Consider the following 27218-nt stretch of genomic DNA (forward strand, 5'->3'; position numbering starts at 1 on the left):
ATTAGACTATTTTTTAAAAATTAATTTTTTAACATCTTTATTGGAGTATAATTGCTTTATAATGGTGTGTAAGTTTCTGCTGTATAACAAAGTGAATCAGCTATACATATACATATATCACCATATCCCCACCCTCTTGAGTCTCCCTCCCACCCTCCCTATCCTACCCCTCTAGGTAGACGCAAAGCACCAAGCTGATCTCCCTGTGCTAGGCAGCTGCTCCCACAAACTATCTATTTTACATTTGGTAGTATATATAAGTCCATGCCACTCACTCACTTCGTCCCAGCTTAACCTTTCCCTTCCCCGTGTCCTCAGGTCCATTCTCTACGTATGCGTCTTTGCTCCTATCCTGCCCCTAGGTTCTTCAGAACCATTTTTTAAAATATAGATTCCATATATATGTGTTAGCATGTGGTATTTGTTTTTCGCTTTCTGACTTCACTCTGTATGACAGACTCTAGGTCCATCCACCTCACTAAAAATAACTCAATTTTGTTTCTTTTTATGGCTGAGTAATATTCCACTGTATACATGGGCCACATTTTCTTAATCCATTCATCTGTCGATGGACACTTAGGTTGCTTCCATGTCCTGGCTATTGTAAATAGAGCTGCAGCGAACACTGTGGTACATAACTCTTTTTAAATTATGGTTTTCTCAGGGTATGTGCCCAGTAGTGGGATTGCTGGGTCATATGGTAGTTCTATTTTTAGTTTTCTAAGGAACCTCCATACTGTTCTCCATAGTGTCTGTATCAATTTACATTCCCACCAACAGTGCAAGAGGGTTCCCTTTTCTCCACACCCTCTCCAGCATTTATTGTTTGTAGATTTTTTGATGATGGCCCTTCTGACCAGTGTGAGGTGACACCTCATTGTAGTTTTGATTTGCATATCTCTAATGATTAGCGATGTTGAGCATCCTTTTAAGTGTTTGTTGGCAATCTGTACATCTTCTTTGGAGAAATGTCTATTTAGGTCTTCTGCCCATTTTTGGATTGGGTTGTTTGTTTTTTGATATTGAGCTGCATGAGCTACTTGTAAATTTTGGAGATTAATCCTTTGTCAGTTGCTTCATTTGCAAATATTTTCTTCCATTCTGAGGGTTGTCTTTTCATCTTGTTTATGGTTTCCTTTTCTGTGAAAAAACTTTTAAGTTTCATTAGGTCCCATTTGTTTATTTTTGTTTTCATTTCCATTTCTCAGGGAGGTGGGTCAAAAAGGATCTTGCTGTGATTTATGTCACAGAGTGTTCTGCCTATGTTTTCCTCTAAGAGTTTTATAGTGTCCAGTCTTTCATTTAAGTCTTTAATCCATTTTGAGTTTATTTTTGTGTATGGTGTTAGGGAGTGTTCTAATTTCCTTCTTTTACATGTACCTGTCCAGTTTTCCCAGCACCACTTATCGAAGATGCTGTCTTTTCCCCGTTGTATAGTCTTGCCTCCTTTTTTTTTTTCTTTTTTTTTGTGGTACGCGGGCCTCTCACTGTTGTGACCTCTCCCATTGTGGAGCACAGGCTCCGGACGCGCAGGCTCAGTGGCCATGGCTTACGGGCCTAGCCGCTCTGCGGCATGTGGGATCCTCCTGGACCGGGGCAAGAACCTGTGTCCCCTACATCGGCAGGCGGACTCCCAACCACTGTGCCACCAGGGAAGCGCTCTTGCCTCCTTTATCTAAGATAAACCCACACACATATGGTCATGTTATCTCTGGGCTTTGTATCCTGTTCCATCGATCTCTATGTTTTTGTGCCAGTACCATACTGTATTGATTACTGTAGCTTTGTAGTAGAGTCTGAAGTCAGGGAGCCTGGTTCCTCCAGCTCCATTTTTCATCCTCAGGATAGCTTTGGTAGTTTGGGGTGTTTTGTGTTTCCATACAAATTGTGAAATATGTTGTTCTAGTTCTGTGAAAAATGCCATTGGTAGTTTGATAGGGATTGCGTTGAATCTGTAGATTACTTTGGGTAGTACAGTCACTTTAACAGTGTTGATTCTTCCAGTCCAAGAACATGGTATGTCTCTCCATCAGTGTGTATCATCTTTAATTTCTTCCATAAGTGTCTTATAGTTTTCTGCATATAGGTCTTTTGTCTCCTTAGATAGGTTTATTCCTAGGTATTTTATTCTTTTTTTTGCAACGGTAAATGGGAGTGTTTCCTTAATTTCTCTTTCATCACTAGTGTATAAGAATACAGGAGATTTCTGTGCATTAATTCTGTATCCTGCTACTTTATCAAATTCATTGATTAGCTCTAGTAGTTTTCTGGTAGCATCTTTAGGGTTCTCTATGTATAGTATCATGTGATGTGCAAACAGTGACAGTTTCACTTCTTCTTCTGATTTGGATTCCTTTTATTTCTTTTTCTTCTTTGATTGCTATAGCTAAAACTTCCAAAACTATGTTGAATAATAGTAGTGAGAGTGGGCATCCTTGTCTTGTTCCTGATCTTAGTGGAAATGGTTTCAATTCTTCACCATTGAGAATGATGCTCGCTGTGCGTTTCTCATACATGACCTTTATTAAGTTGAGGTAAGTTCCCTCTGTGCCTACTTTGTCTAGGGTTTTTATCAAAAATGGGTGTTGAATTACTTTTTTTTAAATTTTTGAATTATATTTATTTTTTTATACAGTAGGTTGTTAGTCATCAATTTTATACACATCAGTGTATACATGTCCATCCCAATCACCCAGTTTAGAACACCACCATCCCCACCCCCCCGTGGCTTTCCCCCCTTGGTGTCCATACATTTGTTCTCTACATCTGTTTCTCAACTTCTGCCCTGCAAGCTGGTTCATCTGTACCATTTTTCTATGTTCCACACACATGCGTTAATATACGATATTTGTTTTTCTCTTTCTGACTTACTTCACTCTGTATGGCAGTCTCTATATCCATCCACGTCTCAACAAACGACTCAATTTCGTTCCTTTTTATGGCTCAGTAATACTCCATTGTATATATGTACCACATCTTCTTTATCCATTTGTTTGTTGATGGACATTTAGGTTGCTTCCATGACCTGGCTGTTGTAAATAGTGCTGCAGTGTACATTGGGGTGGATGTGTCTTTTTGAATTATGGTTTTCTCTGGGTATATGCTCAGCAGTGGGATTGCTGGATCATATGGTAATTCTAGTTTTAGTTTTTTAAGGAACCTCCATACTGTTCTCTGTAGTGGCTGTATCAATTTACATTCCCTTCTACAGTGCAAGAGGGTTGCCTTTTCTCCACACCCTCTCCAGCATTTGTTGTTGGTAGATTTTCTGATGATGCCTATTCTAACTGGTGTGAGGTGACACCTCACTGTAGTTTTGATTTGCATTTCTCTAATAATTACTGATGTTGAGCAGGTTTTCATGTGTTTCTTGGCCATCTGTCTGTGTTCTTTGGAGAAATGTCTATTTAGGTCTTCTGCCCATTTTTGGATTGGGTTGTTTGTTTCTTTAATATTGAGCTGCATGAGGTATTTATATATTTTAGAGATTAATCCTTTGTCCGTTGATTCGTTTGCAAATATTTTCTCGCATTCTGAGGGTTATCTTTTCGTCTTGTTTATGGTTTCCTTTGCTGTGCAAAATCTTTTAAGTTTCATTAGGTCCCATTTGTTTATTTTTTTTAAATTTTCATTACTCTAGGAGGTGGATCAAAAAAGATCTTGCTGTGATTTATGTCAAAGAGTGTTCTTCCTATGTTTTCCTCTAAGAGTTTTATAGTGTCTGGTCTTACATTTAGGTCTCGAATCCATTTTGCGTTTATTTTTGTGTATGGTGTTAGGGAGTGTTCTAATTTCATTCTTTTACATGGAGCTGTCCAGTTTTCCCAGCACCACTTACTGAAGAGACTGTCTTTTCTCCATGGTATATCCTTGCCTCCTTTCTCATAGATTAGTTAACCACAGGTGTGTGGGTTTATCTCTGGGCTTTCTATCTTGTTCCATTAATCAATCTATCTGTTTTTGTGCCAGTACCATATTGTGTTGATTACTATAGCTTTGTAGTATAGTCTGAAGACAGAGAGTCTGATTCCTCCAGCTCCATTTTTTTCCCTCAAGACTGCTTTGGCTATTCGGGGTCTTTTGTGTCTCCATACAAATTTTAAGATTTTTTTGTTCTGGTTCCGTTAAAAATGCCATTGGTAATTTGATAGGGATTGCATTGAATCTGTAGATTGCTTTGGGTTGTGCAGTCATTTTCACAATATTGTTTCTTCCAATCCAAGAACATGGTATATCTCTCCATCTGTTGGTATCATCTTTAACTTCTTTCATCAGTGTCTTATAGTTTTCTGCATACAGGTCTTTTGTCTCCCTAGGTTGGCGTATTCCTAGGTATTTTATTCTTTTTTTTGCAGTGGTAAATTGGAGTGTTTCCTTAATTTCTCTTTCAGAGTTTTCAACATTAATGTGTAGGAATGGCAGAGATTTCTGTGCATTAATTTTGTATCCTGTAACTTTACCAAATTCACTGATTAGCTCTTGTTTTCTGGTGACATTTTTAGGATTCTCTATGTATAGTATCATGTCATCTGCAAACAGTGACAGTTTTACTTCCTCTTCTCCAATTTGTATTCCTTTGTTTTCTTTTTCTTCTCTGATTGCCATGGCTAGGACTTCCAAAACTTTGTTGAATATTAGTGATGAGTATGGACATCCTTGTCTTGTTCCTGATCTTAGAGGAAATGCTTTCAGTTTTTCACCATTGAGAATGATGTTTGCTGTGGGTTTGACATATATGGCCTTTATTATGTTGAGGTAGGTTCCGTCTGTGCCCACTTTCTGGAGAGTTTTTATCATAAATGGGTGTTGAATTTTGTCAAAAGCTTTTTCTGCATCTATTGAAATGATCATATGGTTTTTCTTCTTCAATTTGTTAATATGGTGTATCACATTGATTGATTTGTGTATATTGAAGAATCCTAGCATCCCTGGGAAAAATCTCACTTGATCATGATGTATGATCCTTTTAATGTGGTGTTGAATTCTGTTTGCTGTATTTTGTTGAGGGTTTTTCATCTATATTCATCAGTGATATTGGCTGCAATTTTTTTTTTTTTGTAGTGTCTTTGTCTGGTTTTGGTATCAGGGTGATGGTGGCCTCATAGAATAGTTTGGGAGTGTTCCTTCCTCTGCAGTGTTTTGGAAGAGTTTGAGAAGGATAGGTGTTTGCTCTTCTCTAAATGTTTGATAGAATTCAACTCTTAAGCCATTGGGTCCTGGACTTTGTTTGTTGGAAGATTTTTAATCATAGTTTCAATTTCATTACTTGTGATTGGTCGGTTCATATTTTCTATTTCTTCCTGGTTCAGAGTTGGAGGGTTATGCCTTTCTAAGAATTTGTCCATTTCTTCCTGGTTGCCCATTTTGTTGGCACAGAGGTGTTGTGTTTGTAGTAGTCTCTTACGATGCTTTGTATTTCTGTGGTGTCTGTTGTAACTTCTCATTTTTCATTTCTGATTTTATTGATTTGAGTCCTCTCCCTCTTTTTCTTGTTGAGTCTGGCTAATGGTTTATCAGTTTTGTTTATGTTTTCAAAGAACCAGCTTTCAGTTTTACTGATCTTTGTTATTTTGTTTTGTTTCTATTTCATTTATTTCTGCTGTGATCTTTATGATTTCTTTCCTTCTGCTAACTTTGGGTTTTGTTTGTTCTTCTTTCTTTACTTCCTTTACGTGTAAGGTTAGATTGTTTATTGAGATTCTTCTTGTTCCTTGAGGTAAGCTTGCATATCTATAAACTTCCCTCTTAGAACTGCTTTTGCTGCATCCCATAGGTTTTGGATTGTCCTGTTTTCATTGTCATTTGTCTCTAGGTATTGTTTGATTTCCTCTTTGATTTCTTTAGTGATCTCTTGCTTATTTAGTAACGTATTGTTTATCCTCCATGTGTTTGTGTTTTTTACGTTTTTTTCCCTGTAATTCATTTCTAATCTCATGGTGTTGTGGTCAGAAAAGATGCTTGATATGATTTCAATTTTCTTAAATTTACTGAGGCTTGATTTGTGACCCAAGATGTGATATATCCTGGAGAATGTTCCATGTGCACTTGAGAAGAAAGTGTAATCTGCTGTTTGTGGGTGGAATGTCCAATAAATATCAATTAAATCTATCCGGTCTATTGTGTCATTTAAAATTTCTGTTTCCTTATTTATTTTCATTTTGGATGATGTGTCCATTGGTGTAAGTGAGGTGTTAAAGTCCCCCACTATTACCTTGTTACTGTCGATTTCCTATTTTAGAGCTGTTAGCAGTTGCCTTATGTATTGAGGTGCTCTTTTGTTGGGTGCATATATATTTATAATTGTTATACCTTCTTCTTGGATTGATCCCTTGATCATTATGTAGTGTCCTTCCTTGTCTCTTGTAATGTTCTTTATTTTAAAGTCCATTTTATCTGATATCAGTATAGCTACTCCAGCTTTCTATTGATTTCCATTTTCATGGAATACTTTTTCCATCCCTTCACTTTCAGTCTGTATGTGTCCCTAGGTCTGAAGTGGGTCTCTTGTAGACAGCATATATGTGGGTCTTGTTTTTGTATTCATTCAGCAAGCCTGTGTGTTTTTGTTGGTGCATTTAATCCATTCACGTTTAAGGTAATTATCGATATGTATGTTCCTGCGACCATTTTCTTAATTGTTTTGTTTTTGTAGGTCCTTTTCTTGTCTTGTGTTTCCCACTTAGAGAAGTTCCTTTAGCATTTGTTGTAGAGCTGGTTTGGTGGTGCTCAATTCTGTTAGCTTTTCCTTGTCTGTAAAACTTTTGATTTCTGCATCAAATCTGAATGAGATCCTTGCTGGGTAGAGTAATCTTGGTTGTAGGTTCTTCCCTTTCATCACTTTAAATATATTATGCACTTCCATCTGGCTTGTAGAGTTCCTGCTGAGAAATCAGCTAACCTTATGGGAGTTCCCTTTTATGTTATTTGTCGTTTTTCCCTTGCTGCTTTCAATAATTTTTCTTTGTGTTTAATTTTTGCCAATTTGATTACTGTGTGTCTCGGCGTGTTTCTCCTTGGGTTTGTCCTGTATGGGACTCACTGCACTTCCTGGACTTGGGTGGCTATTTCCTTTCCCATATTAGGGAAGTTTTCGACTATAATCTCTTGAAATATTTTCTCTGTTCCTTTCTCTCTCTCTTCTCCTTCTGAGACCCCTATAATGCGAATGTTGTTGCGTTTAATGTGGTCCCAGAGGTCTCTTAGGCTGTGTTCATTTCTTTTCATTCTTTTTTCTTTATTTTGTCCCGCAGCAGTGAATTCCACCATTATGTCTTCCAGGTCACTTATCTGTTCTTCTGCCTCAGTTATTCTGCTATTGATTCCTTCTAGGGTAGTTTTCATTTCAGTTATTGTATTGTTCATCTCTGTTTGTCCTTTAATTCTTCTAGGTGTTTGTTAAATATTTCTTGCATCTTCTTGATCTTTGCCTGCATTATTTTTCCGAGGTCCTGGATCATCTTCACTATCATTATTCTGAATTCTTTTTATGGAAGGCTCCATATCTACACTTAATTTAGTTGTTTTTAGGGGGTTTTATCTTGTTCATTCATCTGGTATATTGTCCTCTGCCTTTTCATCTTGTCTGTATTTCTGTGAATGTGGTTTTTGTTCCATAGGCTTCAGGATTGTAGTTCTTCTTGCTTCTGCTATCTCCCCTCTGGTGGATAAGGCTATCTAAGAGGCTTGTGTAAGTTTCCTGATGGGAGGGACTGGTGGTGGGAAGAGCTGACTGTTGGTCTGGTGGGCAGAGCTCAGTAAAACTTTAATCCACTTGACTGTTGATGGGTGGGGCTGGATTTCCTCCCTGTTGGTTGTTTGGCCTGAGGCAACCCAACACTGGAGCCTACCTGGGTTCTTTGGTTGGGGCTAATGACAGACTCTGGGGGGGGCTCATGCCATGGAGTACTACCCAGAAGTTCTGCTGCCAGTGTCCTTGTCTCCACAGTGAGCCACAGACCCCCCCCCGCCTCTGTAGGAGACCCTCCAACAGTAGAAGGTAGGCATGGTTCCGTCTCCCCTGGGGTCACTGCTCCTTCCCCTGGGTCCTGATGCACACACTACTTTGTGTTTGCCCTCCAAGAGTGGAGTCTCTGTTTCCCCCAGTCCTGTCGAAGTCCTGCAATCAAATCCCACTAGGCTTCAAGGTCTGATTCTCTAGGAATTCCTCCTCCCGTTGCTGGACCCCCAGGTTGGGAAGCATTATGTGGGGCTCAGAACCTTCACTCTAGTGGGTGGACTTCTGTGGTATAAGTGTTCTCCAGTCTGTGAGTCACCCACCCAGCACTTAACAGGATTTGATTTTACTGTGATTGCGCCCCTCCTACCATCTCATTGTGGCTTCTCTTTTGTCTTTGGATGTGGGGTATCTTTTCTGGTGAGTTCCAGTGTCTTCCTTTTGATGATTGTCCAGCAGCTAGTTGTGATTCTGGTGTTCTCACGAGAGGGAGTGAGAAACCGTCCTTCTACTCCGCCATCTTGGTTCCTTTCATTCTGTCTGCCCTTCTGACAGCTTACTTGGCAGGCTGCCCTGGTACCACAGTCGGGTGTTGAATTTTGTCAAAAGCTTTTTCTCCATATACTGAGACGATCATATGTTTTTCTCCTTCAGTTTGTTATTATAGTTTATCACATTGATTGACTGGCGTATACTTGAGAATACTTGCATTCCTGGGATAAACCCCACTTGATCATGGTGCATGATAATTTAATGTGCTGCTGAATTCTGTTCACTAGTATTTTGTTGAGGATTTTTGCGTCTATGTTCATCAGTGATATTGGCCTGTAGTTTTCTTTCTTTGTGACATCTTTGTCTGGTTTTGGTATCAGGGTGATGGTGGCCTCGTACAATGAGTTTGGGAGTGTTCCTCCCTCTGCTATATTTTGGAAGAGTTTGAGAAGGATAGGTGTTAGCTCTTCTCTTAATGTTTGATAGGGGAGACCTTCAAGACGGTGGAGGAGTAAGACATGGAGATCACTTTCTTCCCCACAAATACATCAGAAATACATCTACATGTGGAACAACCCTAAAGCACAGCTACTGAACTCTGGCAGAATCCTCAGACTAACCAAAAGGCAAGAAACTCCCCACGTAGCTGGCTGTGTGGCTGAGAGGGTCTTGGTGCTCCAGTGGGGTGTCAAGCCTGTGCCTCTGAGGTGGGAGAGCCAAGTTCAGTATAGTGGTCCACCAGAGACCTCCAGGCTCCACGTAATATCCAATGATGAAAGCTCTCCCAGAGATCTCCATCTCAATTGTAAGACCCAGCTCCACTCAACGACCAGCAAGCTACAGGGCTGGGCATCCTATGCCAAACAACTAGCAAGACAGGATCACAACCCCACCCATTAGCAGAGAGGCTGCCTAAAACCATAATAAGGTCACACACCCCAAAACACACCACCAGACGTGGTCCTGCCCACTAGAAAGACAAGATCAAGTCTCATCCACGAGAACACAGGCATAAATCCCCTCCACCAGGAAGCCTGCCAAATCCACTGAACCAACCTTATCCACTAGGAGCAGACACCAAAAACAATGGGAACTATGAAACTGCAGCCTGCGAAAAGGAGACCCCAAACACAGTAAGTTAAGCAAAATGAGAAGACAGAAACACACAGTAGATGAAGGAGCAAGGTAAAAACCCACCAGAACAAACAAATGAAGAGGAAATAGGCAGTCTACCTGAAAAAGAATGCAGTGTAATAATGGTAAATATGATGCAAAATCGTGGAAATAGAATGGAGAAAATACAAGAAACATTTAACAAGGATCGAGAAGAATTGAAGAGCAAACAAACAATGATGAACAAAACACTAAATGAAATTAAAAATTCTCTAGAAGGAATCATTAGCAGAATAACTGAGGCAGAAGAATGGTTAAGTGACCTAGAAGATAAAATGGGAGAAATAACTATCGCAGAGCAGAATAAAGAAAAAAGAATGAAAAGCATTGAGGACAGTCTCAGAGACCTCTCGGACAACATTAAACGCACCTACATTGAAATAAAAAGGGTCTCAGAAGAAGAAGAGAAAAAGAAAGGGACTGAGAAAATGTTTGAAGAGATTGTAGTTGAAAACTTCCCTAATATGGGAAAGGAAATAGTCAATCAAGTCCTGGAAGCACAGAGAGTCCCATACAGGATAAATCCAAGGAGAAACACGGAAGACCCATATTAATCAAAGTATCAAAAATTAAATGCAAAGAAAATATATTAAAAGCAGCAAAGGAAAAAAAATCCAAATAACATACAGGGGAATCCCCATAAGGTTAACAGCTGATATTTCAGTAGAAACTCTGCAAGTCAAAAGGGAGAGACAGGACATACTTAAAATGATTAAAGGGAGAAAGCTACCAAAAGATTACGCTAGCCAGCAAAGATCTCATTCAGATTCAACAGAGACATTAAAACCTTTACAGACAAGCAAAAGCTAAGAAAATTCAGCACCACCAAACCAGCTTTACAACAAATGCTAAAGGAACTTCTCTAGGCAGGAAATACAAGAGACGGAAAAGACCTACAGTAACAAACCCCAAACAATTAAGAACATGGTAACAGGAATATACATACTGATAATTATATTAAATGTAAATGGATTAAATGCTCCAACCAAAAGACATAGACTGGCTGAATGGATACCAAAGGAAGACCTGTGTATGTGATGTCTACAAGAGACTCATGTCAGACCTAGGGACACATACAGACTGAAAGTGAGGGGATGGAAAAAGATATTCCATGCAAAGGGAAAGGAAATAAAGCTGGAGTAGAAATTCTTATATCAGACAAAAGAGACTTTAAAATAAAGACTATTACAAGAGACAAAGAAGGATACTACATAATGATCAAGGGATCCATCCAAGAAGAAGATATGTCAATTGTAAATATTTATGCACCCAACTTAGGAGCACCTCAATACGCAAGGCAAATGCTAACAGCCATAAAATGAGAAATCGACAGTAAGACAGTCATATTAGGGGATATTAACACCTCACTTTCACCAATGGACTGATCATCCAAAACGAAAATAAATAAGGAAACACAAACTTTGAATGATACATTAAACAAAATGTACTTAAGTGATATTTATAGGACATTTCATCCAAAAACAACAGAATACAATTTCTTCTCAAGTGCTCATGGAATATTCTCCAGGATAGATCATATCTTGGGTCACAAAGCAAGCCTTGGTAAATTTAAGAATATTGAGGGCTTCCCTGGTGGCGCAGTGATTGAGAGTCTGCCTGCTGATGCAGGGGACCACGGGTTCGTGCCCCGGTCCGGGAAGATCCCACATGCCGCGGAGCGGCTGGACCTGTGAGCCATGGCCGCTGAGCCTGCGCATCCGGAGCCTGTGCTCCGCAATGGGAGAGGCCACAGCAGTGAGAGGCCCGCATACTGCAAAAAAGAAAGAAAAAAATATAATATTGAAATCGTATCAAGTATCTTTTCTGACCACAACGCTATGAGACTAGGTATCAATTACAGGAAAGAATCTGTAAAAAATACAAACAGTTGAAGGTTAAACAATACACTGCTACATAACCAAGAGATCACTGAAGAAATCAAAGAGGAAATCAAAAAATACCTAGAAACAAATGACGATGAAAACACAACGACTGAAACCTTCGGGATGCAGCAAAGCAGTTCTAAGAGGGAAGTTTATAGCAATAGAATCCTAGCTTAAGAATCAAGAAACATCTCAAATAAACAACCTAGCCTTACACCTAAAGCAATTAGAGAAAGAAGAACAAAAAACCCCCAAAGTTAGCAGAAGGAAAGAAAGCATAAAGATCAGAGTAGAGATAAATAAATTGGAAACAAAGAAAACAATAGCAAAGATCAATAAAACTAAAAGCTAGTTCTTTGAGAAGATAAACAAAATTGGTAAACCATTAGCCAGATTCACCCGGAAAAAAAGGGAAAAGACTCATATGAACAGATTTAGAAATGAAAAAGGAGAAGTAACCAGTAACACTGCAGAAATGCAAAGGATCATGAGATATTACTACAAGCAACTATATGCCAATAAAATGGACAGCCTGGAAGAAATGGACAAATTCTTAGAAAAGCACAACCTTCTGAGACTGAACCAGGAAGAAATAGAAAATATAAAGAGAGCAGTCACAAGCACTAAAATTGAGACTGTGATTAAAAATCTTCCAACAAACAAAAGCCCAGGACCACATGGCTTCACAGGCGAATTCTATCAAATATTTAGAGAAGAGCTAACACCTGTCCTTCTCAAACTCTTCCAGAATATAGCCGAGGGAGGAACACTCCCCAACTCATTTTACTAGGCCACCATCACCCTGATACGAAAACCAAAGATGTCACAAACAAAACTACAGGCCAATATCACTGATGAACATAGATGCAAAAATCCTGAACCAAATACTAGTGAACAGAATTCAACAGCACATTAAAAGGCTCATATACCATGATCCTTTTAAATAAGGATAAATAAGGATAAATCCTTTAAATAAGGATAAATCCCTGGGTTTATCCCAGGGATGCAAGGATTCTGCAATACACGGAAATCAATCAATGTGATACACCATATTAACAAACTGAAGAATAAAAACCATATGATCATCTCCATAGATGCAGAGAAAGCTTTCAACACCCATTTATGATAAAAACTCTCCAGAAAGTGGGCATAGAGGGAAGCTACCTCAACATAATAAAGGCTATGTACGACAGACCCACAGCAAACTTTCTGAATGGTGAAAAACTGAAAGGATTTCCTCTAAGATCAGGAACAAGACAAGGATATCCACTCTTGCCACTAATTCTCAACATGGTTTTGGAAGTCCTAGCCACAGCAATCAGAGAAGAAAAAGAAAGAAAAGGAATCCAAATCAGAAAAGAAGAGGTAAAATTGTCACTGTTTGCAGATGACATGATACTGTACATAGAAAGTCGTAAAGATGCCACCAGAAAACTGTTAGAGCTAATCAGTGAAGTTGCTAAAGTTGCAGGATACAAAATTAATGCACAGAAATCTCTTGCATTTGTATACTCTAACAATGAAAGATCAGAAAGAGAAATTAAGGAAACAATCCCATTCACCACTGCAACAAAAATAATAAAATACCTAGGAATAAACCTACGTAAGGAGGTAAAAGACCTGTACTCAGAAAACTGTAAGACACTGAGGAAAGAAATCAAAGATGACACAAACAGATGGAGAAATATACCATGTTCTTGGATTGGCAGAATCAATATGGTGCAAATGACTGTATTACCCAAAGGAATCTGCAGATTCAGTGCAATCCCTATCAAATTACAAGTGGCATTTTTTACAGAACTAGAGCAAAAAATCTAAAAATTTGTGGGGAGACAGAAAAGACCCTGAACAGCTAAAGCAATCTTGAGAAAGAAAAACAGAGCTGGAGGAATCAGGCTCCCAGACTTCAGACTATACTACAAAGCTACAGTAATCAAGACAGCATGGTACTGGCACAAAAACAGAAATATAGATCAATGGAACAGGATAGCAAGCCCAGCAGTAAACCCACACACTTATGGTCACCTTATTTTTGATAAAGGAGGGAAGAATATACAATGGAGAAAAGACAGCCTCTTCAATAAGTGGTGCTGGGAAAACTGGACAGCTACATGTAAAAGAATGAAATTAGAGTACTTCCTAGCACCATACACAAAAATAAACTCAAAATGGATTAAAGACCTAAATGTAAGGGCAGACACTATCAAACTCCTAGAGGAAAACATAGGCAGAACACTCTATGACATAAATCACAGCAAGATTCTTTTTGACCCGCCTCCCTGAGAAATGGAAATGAAAACAAAAATAAACAAATGGGACCTAATGAAACTTAAAACCTTTTTTTTTTTTTTTTTTTTTTTTTGCGGTACGCGGGCCTCTCACTGTTGTGGCCTCTCCCGTTGCGGAGCACAGGCTCCGGACGCGCAGACTCAGCGGCCATGGCTCACGAGCCCAGCCGCTCCGCGGCATGTGGGATCTTCCCGGACCGGGGCACGAAACCGTGTCCCCTGCATTGGTAGGCGGACTCTCAGCCACTGCGCCACCAGGGAAGCCCACTTAAAACCTTTTGTACAGCAAAGGAAACCATAAACAAGATGAAAAGAGAACCCTCAGAATGGGAGAAAATATTTGCAAATGAAACAATGATAAAGAATTAATCTCCAAAATATACAAGCAGCTCATAGAGCTCAATATCAAAAAAAGCAAACAACCCAATCCAAAAATGGGCAGAAGACCTAAGTAGACAGTTCTCCAAAGAAGATATACAGATTGCCAACAAACACATGAAAGGATGCTCAACGTCGCTAATCATTAGAGAAATGCAAATCAAAACTACAATGAGGTATCATGTCACATCAGTCAGAAGGGCCATCATCAAAAAATCTAGAAACAGTAAATGCTGCAGAGGGTGTGGAGAAAAGGGAGCCCCCTTGCACTGTTGGTGGGAATTTAAATTGATACAGCCACTATGGAGTACAGTATGGAGGTTCCTTAAAAAACTAAAAATAGAACTACCATATGACCCAGCAATCCCACTACTGGGCATGTACCCTGAGAAAGCCATAATTCAAAAAGAATCATGTACCACAGTGTTCATTGCAGCTCTATTTACAGTAGCCAGGACATGGAAGCAACCTATGTGCCATCAACAGATGAATAGATAAAGAAGACGTGGCACATATATACAATGGAATATTATTCAGCCATAAAAGGAAATGAAACTGAGTTATTTGTAGTGACGTGGATGGACCTAGAGTCTGTCATACGGAGTGAAGTAAGTCAGAAAGAGTAAAACAAATACCATATGCTAACACATGTATATGGAATCTAAAAAAAAATGGTTATGAAGAACCTAGGAGCAGGACAGGAATAAAGACGCAGACGTAGAGAATCGACTTTACACGGGGAGTGAGAAGGGTTGGCTGGGACCAAGTCAGAGAGTGGCATGGACATATATGCACTATCGAATGTAAAATAGATAGGTCGTGGGAAGCAGCTGCATAGCACAGGGAGATCACCTCAATGCTTTGTGACCACCTAGAGGAGTGAGGTACGGAGGGTAGGAGGGAGACGCAAGAGGGAGGAGATATGGGGATATATGTGTATGTATAGCTGATTCACTTTGTTATAAAGCAGAAACTAACACCATTGTAAAGCAGTTATACTCCAATAAAGATGTTAAAAAATATTTAATATATTTCACCTATGGAGCCATCTGTTTCTGGGCTTTTGTTTGTTGGAAGATTTTAAATCACAGTCTCAATTTGAGTGCTTGTGATTGGTCTGTTTATATTTTCTGTTTCTTCCTGGTTCAGTCTTGTAAGGTGTGCTTTTCTAAGAATTTGTCCATTTCTTCCTGGTTGTCCATTTTATTGGCATATAGTTGCTTGTAGTAATCTCTCCTGATCCTTTATATTTCTGTAGTGTCAGTTGTTACTTCTCCTTTTTCATTTCTAATTCTATTGATTTGAGTCTTCTCCCTTTTTTTTCTTTATGAATCTGGCTACTGGCTTATCAATTTTGTTTATCTTCTCAAGGAACCAGCTTTTAGTTTTATTGATGTTTGGTATTGTTTCCTTCATTTCTTTTTCATTTATTGCCGATCTGATCTTTATTTTTTCTTTCCTTCTGCTGACTTTGTGTTTTGTTGCTGTTGTTCTTCTTTCTGTAATTGTTTTAGGTGTAAGGTTAGGTTGTTTATTTGAGATGCTTTTTGTTTCTTGAGGTAGGATTGTATTGCTATAAACTTCCCTCTTAGAACTGCTTTTGCTGCATCCCATAGGTTTTGGGTCATCATGTGTTTTTTTTTGTTTTTTTAAAATAAATTTATTTATTTAGTTTTGGTTGTGTTGGGTCTTCGTTTCTGTGCGAGGGCTTTCTCTAGTTGCTGTGAGCGGGGGCCACTCTTCAACGTGATGCACGGGCCTCTCACTGTCGTTGCCTCTCTTGTTGCGGAGCACAGGCTCCAGACGTGCAGGCTCAGTAGTTGTGGCTCATGGGTCCAGTTGCCCCGCGGCCTGTGGGATCTTCCCAGACCAGGGCTCGAACCCGTGTCCCCTGCATTGGCAGGCAGATTCTCAACCACTGCACCACCAGGGAAGCCCCATCATGTTTTCATTGTCATTTGTTTGTAGGTAATTTTTGATTTCCTCTTTGATTTCTTAGTGATCTCTCGGTTATTTAGTAGTGTATTGTTTAGCCTCCATGAGTTTGTATTTTTTACAGATTTTTTCCTGTAATTGATATCAAGTCTCATAGCGTTGTGGTCAGGAAAGTATTTGGTACAATTTCAATTTTCTTAAATTTACCAAGGCTTGGTTTGTGACCCAGGATATGTTATATCCTGGAGAATATTCCATGAGCCCTTGAGAAGAAAGTGTATTCTGGTTTTTTTTTGATGGAATGTCCAAAAAATATCAAGTCCATCTTGTTTAATGTATCTTTTAAAGCTTGTGTTTTCTTATTCATTTTCATTTTGGTTTACCTGTCTTTAGGTGAAAGTGGGGTGTTAAAGTCCCCTACTATTACTGTGTTACTGTCTATTTCCCCTTTTATGGTTGTTAGCATTTGCCTTATGTAATGAAGTTCTCCTATGTTGGGTGCATAAATATTTACAGTTGTTGTATCTTCTTGGATTGATCCCTTGATCATTATGTAGTGTCCTTCTTTGTCTATTGTAATAGTCTTTATTTTAAAGTCTATTTTGTCTGGTATGAGAGTTGCTTCTCCAGCTTTCTTTGGATTTCCATTAGCATGGAATATCTTTTTCCATCCCCTCACTTTCCATCTGTATATGTCCCTAGGTCTGAAGTGGGTCTCTTGTAAGCAGCCGGGTGTTGTTTTTGTGTACATTCTTCCAGTCTGTGTCTTTTTGTTGGAGCATTTAATCCATTTACATTTAAGATAATTATCAGTATGTATATTCCTGTTACTGTTTTCTTAATTGTTTTGGTTTTTTTATTGTAGATCTTTTCCTTCTCTTGTGTTTCCTTCCTAGAGAAATTCATTTAGCCTTTGTTGTAAAGCTGGTTTGGTGGTGCTGAATTCTCTTAACTTTTGCTTGTCTGTAAAGGTTTTAATTTCTCTGTCAAATCTGAATGAGATCCGTGCTGGGTAGAGTAATCTTCATTGTAGGTTTTTCCCTTCATCACTTTAAATATGTCCTGCCACTCCCTATTGGCTTGCAGAGTTTGTGCTGAGAAATCAGCTGTTAACATTATGGGGATTTCCTTGTATGTTATTTGTTGCTTTTCCCTTGCTGCTTTTAATAATTTTTCTTTGCATTTAATTATTGATAGTTTGATTAATATGTCTTGGCGTGTTTCTCTTTCCATTTACCTATATGAGACTCTCTGTGCTTCCTGGAGTTGATTGACTATTTCCTTTCCCATATTAGGGAAGTTTTCAACTATAATCTCTTCAAATGTTTTGTCAGTCCCTTCCTTTTTTCTTCTTCTGGGATCCCTATAATTCAAATGTTTGTGTGTTTAATGTTGTCCCAGAGGTCTCTGAGACTGTCCTTAATTCTTTTTGCTTTATTCTGCTCTGTGGTAGTTATTTCCACTATTTTATCTTCTGAGTCACTTATCTGTTCTTCTGCCGCCTCAGTTATTCTGCTATTGATTCCTTCTAGAGAATTATTAGTTTCATTTATTGTGTTGTTCATCATTGTTTGTTTGCCCTTTAGTTCTTCTAGGTCCTTGTTAAACGTTTCTTGTATTTTCTTCATTCTATTTCTAAGATTTTGGATCATCTTTGCTATCATTACTGTGAATTCTTTTTCAGGTAGACTGCCTGTTTCCTCTTCATTTGTTTGATCTGGTGGGCTTTTACCTTGCTTCTTCATCTGCTGTGTATTTCTTTGTCTTCTCCTTTTGCTTAACTTACTGCGTTTGGGGTTTCCTTTTCGCAGGCTGCAGGTTGGTAGTTCCCCTTGTTTTTGATATCTTCCCCTAGTGGGTAAGCTTGGTTCAGTGGGTTGTGTAGGCTTCCTGGTGGAAAGGACTGGTGCCTCTGTTCTGGTGGTTGAAGCTGAATCTTGTCTTTCTGGTGGCAGGACCACATCCAGCGGTGTGTTTTGGGGTGTCTGTGAACTTTTTATGATTTTACGCAGCCTCTGTGCTGATGGGTGTGGTTGAGTTTCTGTCTTGCTTGTTGTTTGGCAAGGGCTGTCAAGCGCTCGAGTTGGCTGGTCATTGAGTGGAGCTGGGTCTTTGCATTGAGATGGAGATATCTGGGAGAACTTTCCCCGTTTGATATTACATGGGGTCTGGAGGTGTCTGATGGTCCAGTGTCCTGAACTCGGCTCTCCCACCTCAGAGTCTCAGGCCTGACCCCCGGCTGGAATGCCATCACCTTGTCATCCACATGGCTGTTAGTGTTTGAGGGTCTCCTGCAGAGGCGGGGGTGGCTGTGGCTCTCTGTGGGGACAAGGAAACTGGCAGCAGAAATTCTTGGAAGCGCTCCTTGGTGTGAGCCCTCCTAGTGTCCACCATTAGCCCCACCATAATTTATTTTTCATTTATTTATTTTTTTGGCTATGTTGGGTCTTCATTGCTGCGTGTGGGCTTTCTCTAGTTGCAGTGAGCGGGGGCTACTCTTTGTTGTGGTGCACGGGCTTCTCATTGTGGTGGCTTCTCTTGTTGCAGAGCACGGGCTCTGGGCCCCTGAGCTTCAGTAGGTGTGGCATGTGGGCTCAGTAATTGTGCCTCGTTGGCTGTAGAGCATAGGCTCTGTACTTGTGGCTTGTGGGTTCTAGAGTGCAGGCTCAGTAGTTGTGGCTCACGGGCTTAGGTGCTCTGCAGCATGTGGGATCTTCCTGGACCAGGGCTCGCACCCGTGTCTCCTGCATTGGCAGGTGGATTCTTAGCAACTGCACCACCAGGGAAGTCCAATAATGGTAGACTGACTAACCGTTCAAGTCATTATGTGTTAATTGAATGCTTACTGTGTGTGGGCAGTGGGGATACAGTGTTACTGAAACATCAGAATTATCCTTGCTCTCTTGAAACACAGAATCTAATTGCAGGCGCTGTCCACAATGATAGCCACTAGCTATGTGTAGCAATTTAAATTTAAGTTATTTAAAATTAAATAGTTAAAAACGCAGTGTCTCAGTTACATTAACAACATTTCAAGTGCTCAGTAGCCAAATGCAGCTAGTGACCCCTGTATTGGGCAGCTCAGATATGGAACATTTATTTTCCATTATCTTCAAAATTTCTATTGGACAACACTTAGAGAATTAATAACGATTGTTTTGAGTGAGAAAGAAGACAGATGAGGTGTTTAAGAATTATTTAATGGGTGATCTAGTCTGGGAGGCTTTCCTGAGTAAAGTGACATTTGAGCTGAGCTTTCAGTCTGAAATAACTAAGCCAGTATTGCCAGGTGAGGAGCCTTCCACAGATACTCCCTGCTGTGAGGAAAGGTAACTTTCAGGGAATGACAGCAGTGGGGTGGATTTGTTCAACTTGTCCAAGGGGTAAAGGCATCTATCTTCTGCCTTCAATGGACCCAACCTTGGCCAAACAAGAGAAAGCAGAATAGAGGAAGGTACAGAACTATCTCACATCTGTGTCCGTTAAAGTCAGGATAGCAGAATCTGAGGCCATGAATTACTTCAGGTGAGGTCCTGCATTCATTTTTGGTGCTTTGTAAAACAGTTATATAGCTTTCTTTGAAATACTGTGGGGAGATCCAAGCCTGGCTGTCAATATTGTTTGATAGAACAGTGATATGATTCAGAGTGTATCCTAGCAGGGGAGAAGGTGTTTGTGCTTGGATGCATGTGCTGGGTCAGGAGCTACATGCTCCATGAGCCTCTCTAGCCTGCAGCTGGAGAGGTGAAGGGTATTTAGACACCCACACATCTACAGGCCGGAAGTTCAGTTAGGGTTTATAAGCTAGCTAAGGTGCAACCTTGTGGCATTTGCTCTATCTTCAAATTAATTAGAATGGAATGTGATTGCAGTCTGTCTCCATCATCATCTATCTATATCTGATCATTTATGTGTGTTATCTATCTCTGTCACCTATCATTATGATCTGTTATATATCTGTTCTCCAGGAGTCTCAAGCAGAGTCTTCAATGCTATACAAATCCTAAATCCCTCCTTTCTGTGTGTTCCACTCAGGCCCAGATTCTTTCTTTGACCAGGGCCCCGTGGAACGAGATGTGGGAGAGCCAGGCTGTTCTCTCCAATGTCAACATCATGAACTAGGAATATTTTGTATCTACTTTGCAGAGACAGAAAATAAAGTCTCCAAAAGATGAATTTGACTTAATAGATAACATGATATCACCACAATTGGTTATGTCAATAAAAACTATCTATTGGTATCATAGAAATGGGCAAAAAATCAGGTAGATTCTATGAACGTCTCAACTCTCAGCCAACCATATTAGTATCATATGGGTGTCCCAGTACTGGGAATTGGAATGGTTCAGTTCTCCAAATGCTTCCCAATTTTTAAACCCCAGAAACAACTATGTCAGCCTTTGCACATCTGCCTGCTGTTTGTCTCACTTCCATCTTACAGTGCTTTTTTAATGCATCCCATTGCTACTGTTTTTTTGGAGGGAGTGCTGTTTCTGTAGATGATAGTCTCTTTAAAAAATACTGCTTCTTCCTCTCTGATTTAGCTTCCTGCTTGCAGCTGCCCTCAGAGACCTTGACTCACTGGATGTGGCTGGAATCCAGGTCCTGTCTCTTTCAGTTTTCATTGCATGTTCTGAGCTTTGTCAGAGCTATTCTATATTTGATTTATCTTCTGCTAGGATGGTGGCTCCATATTCAGTCTGTGTGCCAAGTGCTTCTGAGGCAGGCTTTCAAACCAGATAATTTAATTTCTCCATTTTCGGAAAGCAAAGAGCAGGCTACCTTATTAACTGGGAATGTGCTTATTTGGTGCCTTGTGGGGGCTGACATCCCCCTGAATCTTAGGAAGCTCATCTTGTTCCTGAGGTTTAATTCTCCTTCTTAAAAATCTCTGCATCTCTCCCACCCCCCACCCCCACACATATTCTCAAACACAGACATACATACGTACTTCCAACTTTTCAAGTTCTATCAGTTCTTTGAGGCTCAGTTTAAGTCTCATCCTCTCCATGTACTCTTCTCCAGTAAGGGAACCTGCGTTGTTTTTTCTGTTCTCCTATGGCACCTATTGTCTGCAATATACAATTTAACATGTGCTTATTATACTGTCTTCTACTATCCGTTGAACTTTAGGTTGCATGCAGTGGTGGCAAGCCATTGTAGAATTTTGTGTGGAGTAGTTACATGGCCTGATTATTGATTAAAATAGATTACTCTGATGGCATGGAGGCTGATTAGGAGGTTGAGATAATGGGGGACTGATGGAGCGAATACCATGGCAATAGGAATTGAGAGTAAGCACAGATTTTAGAGGTGTTAGGGAGCAAAATTGTTAGGACACAGTGATTGATTGGATGAGAAGGGCCAGAGGCAGGGAGGAGAAGTGTAGAAGGACTCTCAGGTTTCTGGTTTGGATCATTGGGTAGGTCATGGTGACACTCACTGAGGCAGGAAACAGAAGTAAGCCCACTCCCTCATTGATCTCTCCTTCCCTCTGCAATCCCATATGGGTCCCAATAGGTGCTCAAAAATGCATGATATTTATTTAATTTTATTCTGTTAAGAGACAAGAGAAAGTCTTGCCTTTTCTTTGTGTCCTGCCTTAGCTTATGTAAGATACTTCCTGCCGTGGACGGCATCTTAGTTTCATGGCCTCTTTGTTGTTGCTACTTTATGACTCTCCTCTCTGCTGCTATGATCTATTTTTGTATTTCTGTGGTCTCTGGTGCAGGTTCTGGACTCACTGCTCGGCTTGCTCTTCTTGTTAGTGCTACATACTTCTGATCTTCGTCCACACAATGATTTAATAATAGTAATCACTTACATTTGAACAGTGATTTGGAGTTTAGAAGGCATGTTCAGATATACTTTATCTCCTTTGATCCCTATTACTACATGTGAGGTAGGGAGTGAAGTAGGTTTAACTGTCCCTGTTTCATAGATAAAGGAGTTTAGGTGGCAGAGATGTGACCCATCAAACATCACAGATCTGGTAAGTGGTATAACTGGGACTCTGCCTCCACATTCATTGTACTTTAATTGTACAATTCGATTCTTGCCTTGCTCTCTGGTACCCATGTGCTTCCAGACTCCTCATGGCCTGTCTGATTTCTACCCTCTGCCATGTTATGACCTCCAGTACAAGTCCACTGTGACCTCCTGCTTTCAGTTTACCTCCCTTGCTCAGACCTATACCTTGCCCTGTATACATACATCTCTTGCTTTGGCTTTCCCAGTCCAGGCATCTTGCCCTATCCCTGTATTCCTTGTACCACAGTCCTGGCATTGACGCAGCAGGACTTGCAGATGGATTTGTGGCACTAGAACTTTTCTTCCCAAGAACATAGAGGAACACCCACTTTCAGTCTGCTGGAAGGAAACCTGACCTGAGGAAATATTGGCCTTTGGACTCTGTTACTTGCAAAATGTTAAATTTGTGGATATGAGCAGTGAAAGAAGACATAATAAGTGAGGCAAGTTTTCCAAACCACATCCTGCTTCCTCCAACACAGATCTCCTTTAAGGGTTTCAATGGGCTACATTGCCTGAGCCTCTGTCTCCCTGTGAGTATGTGAATCTCCAGACTCAAATGTTTGGTACTGCGCATTTTGGACCATTTTTCATAAATATGATAGCAACAAACAGCTCTCAGGAGTGTATAAATTGTTGGTAGAAATTGTATAAATTATTCTCAACACTGAAATTGTTTTTAATGGGTGGCCCTCTTGGTACATGAGTCTGTGGACCCAGTGGGGGCCAGTGTTGCTTAAGCTTCCTTAGCACTTCAGCATTTTATAGTTGAGCAGCAAGTACTTGTGAAACACCTACTGTGTAACAGGGGTGTTATAAACAGACTCCTTGCTCTTGAGCCTACCATCTAGTTGGGTAGGCCTTACATTTTTTCCACCGTGACTGAGCAACACACAATTATAAACGTATGCTAGGAAGATTGGGACAGAAAGTGAGATATGCACCAGGCTACTTAAAAAAGCTTCCTAAAAGAGATGACATTTGAACTGATGCTGAGAGAATGGGTAAGGTTTTGATTGCAGCGTGTGTTAAGTTAGTGTTGGTGCTGATATTCTGGAATGGTGGAATGGCGTGATAGAAACCCTATATTTAATTTTTTATCGAAGAGTATCTCTCTCCATCTCAGGTGACAAGTTCAGGAAGGGGCCTGTCAAAGAAAATTTTTTTTTCCCCACGATGCCAAATCTTACACTCTGAGTTTCCCAATTTTACAGTTTGGTTCTTTTGAAATATGATTTTAGGCTCTGGTATAAACTTGGTCCAGGAGACTCCTTTCCCAAATCAGGTTTCCTTCCACTCTAGGTGAAAACTGAGTTTGTACTTTTGAGATAATTGTTCTAAGAAGACAGTGCTGCTAAAATACAGGCTAGAATAGAAAAGTTAACTTTGTATAGCTCCTAGATGCAATTTTCTCTGTTCTTCCTTGGCAAAGATGATGCTGTGACTGGGGAGCCTTCTCAGAGTGACAGATCTGTGTGGGCTGAAGCCCTAGTTTGATCATGAGGGGGCAGGAGATGGAAATTTTTTTCTCTTCTCTATGATGGGTTCTGATGCAGGCGACTATATGCTCTGGGAGCTATTGTTGAGGGCATGATGTAGGCCTTGTTTCTCAGTGGAACATTATGGAGCAAACAGCATCTGAAACATGTGTTGCAAGAAGGGCAGAGGACAGGATATGCTAAGCAGAGGAAATAATAATCTTTTGCATAGAACAGATTTGTCGGAGCTGTGGCCTGCAGAAATGTTGCATCCAGTATCAAACCCAATTGCTTCACCCAGTGTTTCACTTTTTCAAAGATTTTCCTAGATGATAGGGTGGATTGAGGTAGGATATTCCATATCTCAATTTGGGGGAGGGGATTGATTGTTAAACAAAAATGGGCTGAAATAGTTGGCCCTAGGCCAACTGTGAACTTGGAAAAATATATCTAATTTCCTACCTTTCTATTGGTTTTTCCCACTTCTCTCTTACTTTTCTCCCCTGGGGAATCTAGAATCCCCCTCTGTTAAGTCTATACTGAAACCTCAGTGGTAACTTGCAGGGAGAGGGGAATATGCCTGGGATGCAGGGGTGGTGACAGGACTGCCTCATCTAAAGGACTCTCTCCAGAAGAGTAGGCAGCAGTCTAAGCATGATGCCTTAAGGATGTAGCAAATTCTTGTTCATTATGGGCCGTTGTCTACGTCCAAGGTTAGGAATTGATCAGCCTAGGAATTATCTAATGAAAGATGATCAAGTCTTCTGAACAGAAACTATAAATTTTGGAAAGAAAAGAAATAAGTGGGGGCATAATATATTTATGGTTTAGAAGTCTCAATTTTTTAAAGACAGGGATAGAAGGTGCCTTTCCAGGATAGAGAGTGGCTACCGCCATTTCCTCTATCTAGGGTGGGCCCTAATGGCCAGAGGGGCCCCCTCCAGTCTCTGGAGAGGCCTGCACTTTGATCCACTGCCTGGTCATCTGGGATTGTTTTTATGAGTTCTGGATTGGATTGTCTCTAAACTGCGCCCCTAACTGTTGGGTAACTTCGGACAGCCCTTTGGACTTTCGTTTCTTAATTTACAAGATGGAGAAAGCTGCACTCATAGATGTCAAAGTTATCTTACAAGTCAAAATGTCATGGAATCTTGGACTCTTTTTTACTGGAATCTAAGTCATAATGGAATCAAGCAAAAAAAGAATGCAGAGCACTGAACCCAGCATTTCATCTGAGAGTCATGCAGAAGAAGCTGCCCTGTCTCTTTCCCGCTCAATCTCCTCTTCATCATACTTTCCCCTCTGCCCTAGCTTGGCTTTCGGCTCCCTCCCTTCCTTCTGTTCTGCCTCTTGTCCCTATGACTTCCCTGTCTCTTCATTCTGTGCCTGCTTCAGTCACCAGTTACTCAGACCAACCTGGTCCTCTTCTTACCTCATGCCCAGACTGTCTCCCTCTTCTTATCATTTTCACCCCTTCCCACCTCCCTGCCTGGGTCACTTCTACCCTTGCCTGTCCTGTCTGCTCTTCCTACTACTTGCCTTCCTGCTCTTTCTCTCCCTTCCATTCGGCACCCCTTCTGACTTGGTTGCTTCTTCTCCCACACCCCTCCATTACCCCTGCCCCTCCTCTTCATTCTGGTTCTTCCCCCGCCTACATGGGCCTTGGGCCCAGATAGGCCCCCTGCTCCTGCTCCCTGCTCCTTGCTCCAACCAGGCCTGATGATTCCCACACTCCATCATGGCGGCCTCATGTCCCTACCAGTGGGGCACCTGGCCCATCCCAGAACTCCTGGGAATACAGTACCCAGCATCCTGGTGACCTGGTGGACATGGGGACCACTGGATGATGACCAGCAGATGTATGACCTGGAGAGTTACGAACCTCAGATAAGGGCCTCTTTCCCAAGATGGGGTTCTCTGCTACCCTCCATGTCTTGGTTATCTTGCTGCCTGAGTTCAACGTATGCTTCCATTCTCATCTCTTATATCAAATATAAATGGAGATTTTATAGTTTTTACATGAGAGACTCCATAGGGAGTGAAGCTTAGGGCAAATTGCAGGTGGACTCTGAATTCTAATCCTATTCATCTCAACACTTAAGTCATGGACACTGATACACATGCGGACACATGCTGTCCTATACCAATAATTTCTGGTCATCATAACCCTGTACAGAGATCAGCTTGGAAGTGTGAGGGAACTTTGGTCTGATGATGATGTGAATGGAATGCTCCTGAGATATTCTATCTTCGCAGCCCTTTTATACAATCCAGAAAACTTGGTTTGGATCTCTTGGTTTGCTTGTATATCATGTTGATCAGTTGAGGTCCATTTGACTATAGAATACATTTTAGAATTCTCAGTGTTTTAAGATGTCAGTTTTTCCTAAATCTATCTATAGGTTGAGTGAAAATCTAATCACTACCTCAGCTTTTTTACATGGAAATTGATAAGCTTTTTCTAAAATTTATGTGGAAATACAAATACCATAAAGTACTTTAAAAACCTTGTAAAAGAGTAGTTAGAGAACATATGCTATTAAATATCAAGGTTTATAAAGTCTTACGGGCTCCTGTGAAACATGGAGTGGTATTGGTCAGGAAGGGAGAAATAGACCTACGGAACAGAAAACAGAGTCCAGAAACAAACTCACATATATGGAACTTTGATGTATGACAGAGTTGGAGTGGAGATCACTGGGTTAAGGAGAGGCTATTAAATAAAAGAAGCAGGAAACGTTGGTTACTCAGTATGGAAACAATATGGGTTTTTACCTCTCACATTATATATAAATGTTAACTTCAGAAGAATTAATAAGTTAAATGTCAAAAGCAAAACTACATGCTTAAGTAAAAAACATCGGTGAACATCTTTTTGATCTTGGGGTAGCAAACTATTTCTTAAAAAGACATAAAGTACAATCAGAAAAAACTAATAAGCCTGGTAAAATAAATCACATTCAATTACAAATTTTTGTTAATGAAAATACCACTTACCAAAAGTGAAAAGACAAGCTACAGGCTCTGAGAAGTTATTTGTAACACAAAATCAATGCAATGTTGGTGTCAAGAATATGGAAAGAACTCATAAAAGATAACCTAATAGAAAAGTGGACAAAAGACATGAATATTATAGATGAAGAAATAAATACAGTTAATAATATATGAAGTACTCAACCTCACTGATGATTAGGAAAATCCAAATCAAGACATGAGATAATATTTTTTTACCGCTCATTTGAAAATGATTAAGAAGTTTGACAATGCCAAATATTAAAGGAGAGGAGGATAAACAATATCATCTGTATGTTGATTCTGGAATTATAAATTGGTACAACTACTTTGGAAAACAACTTGTCATTATCTTGTAAAGTTGAATATTCACATTCACTATGACCTAGCAGTTCCACTCCTAGGTATATTCCCAAGAGAAACATTAGCAACTGTAAACCAGGAGTCATGGCCACAAATATTCATAGCAGCATTTATTATAATAGTAAAAAACTAGAGGTCATCCAAATCCTCATCAACAGGAGACTGGGTAAATTGTGATATATTGACATAATGGAATATTATAAAGCTTTGAAAATGAATGAACTACAACATG

This window comes from Grampus griseus (genome assembly GCF_964374135.1).
Source record: "Grampus griseus genome assembly, chromosome: X".
Lineage (NCBI taxonomy): Eukaryota > Metazoa > Chordata > Mammalia > Artiodactyla > Delphinidae > Grampus > Grampus griseus.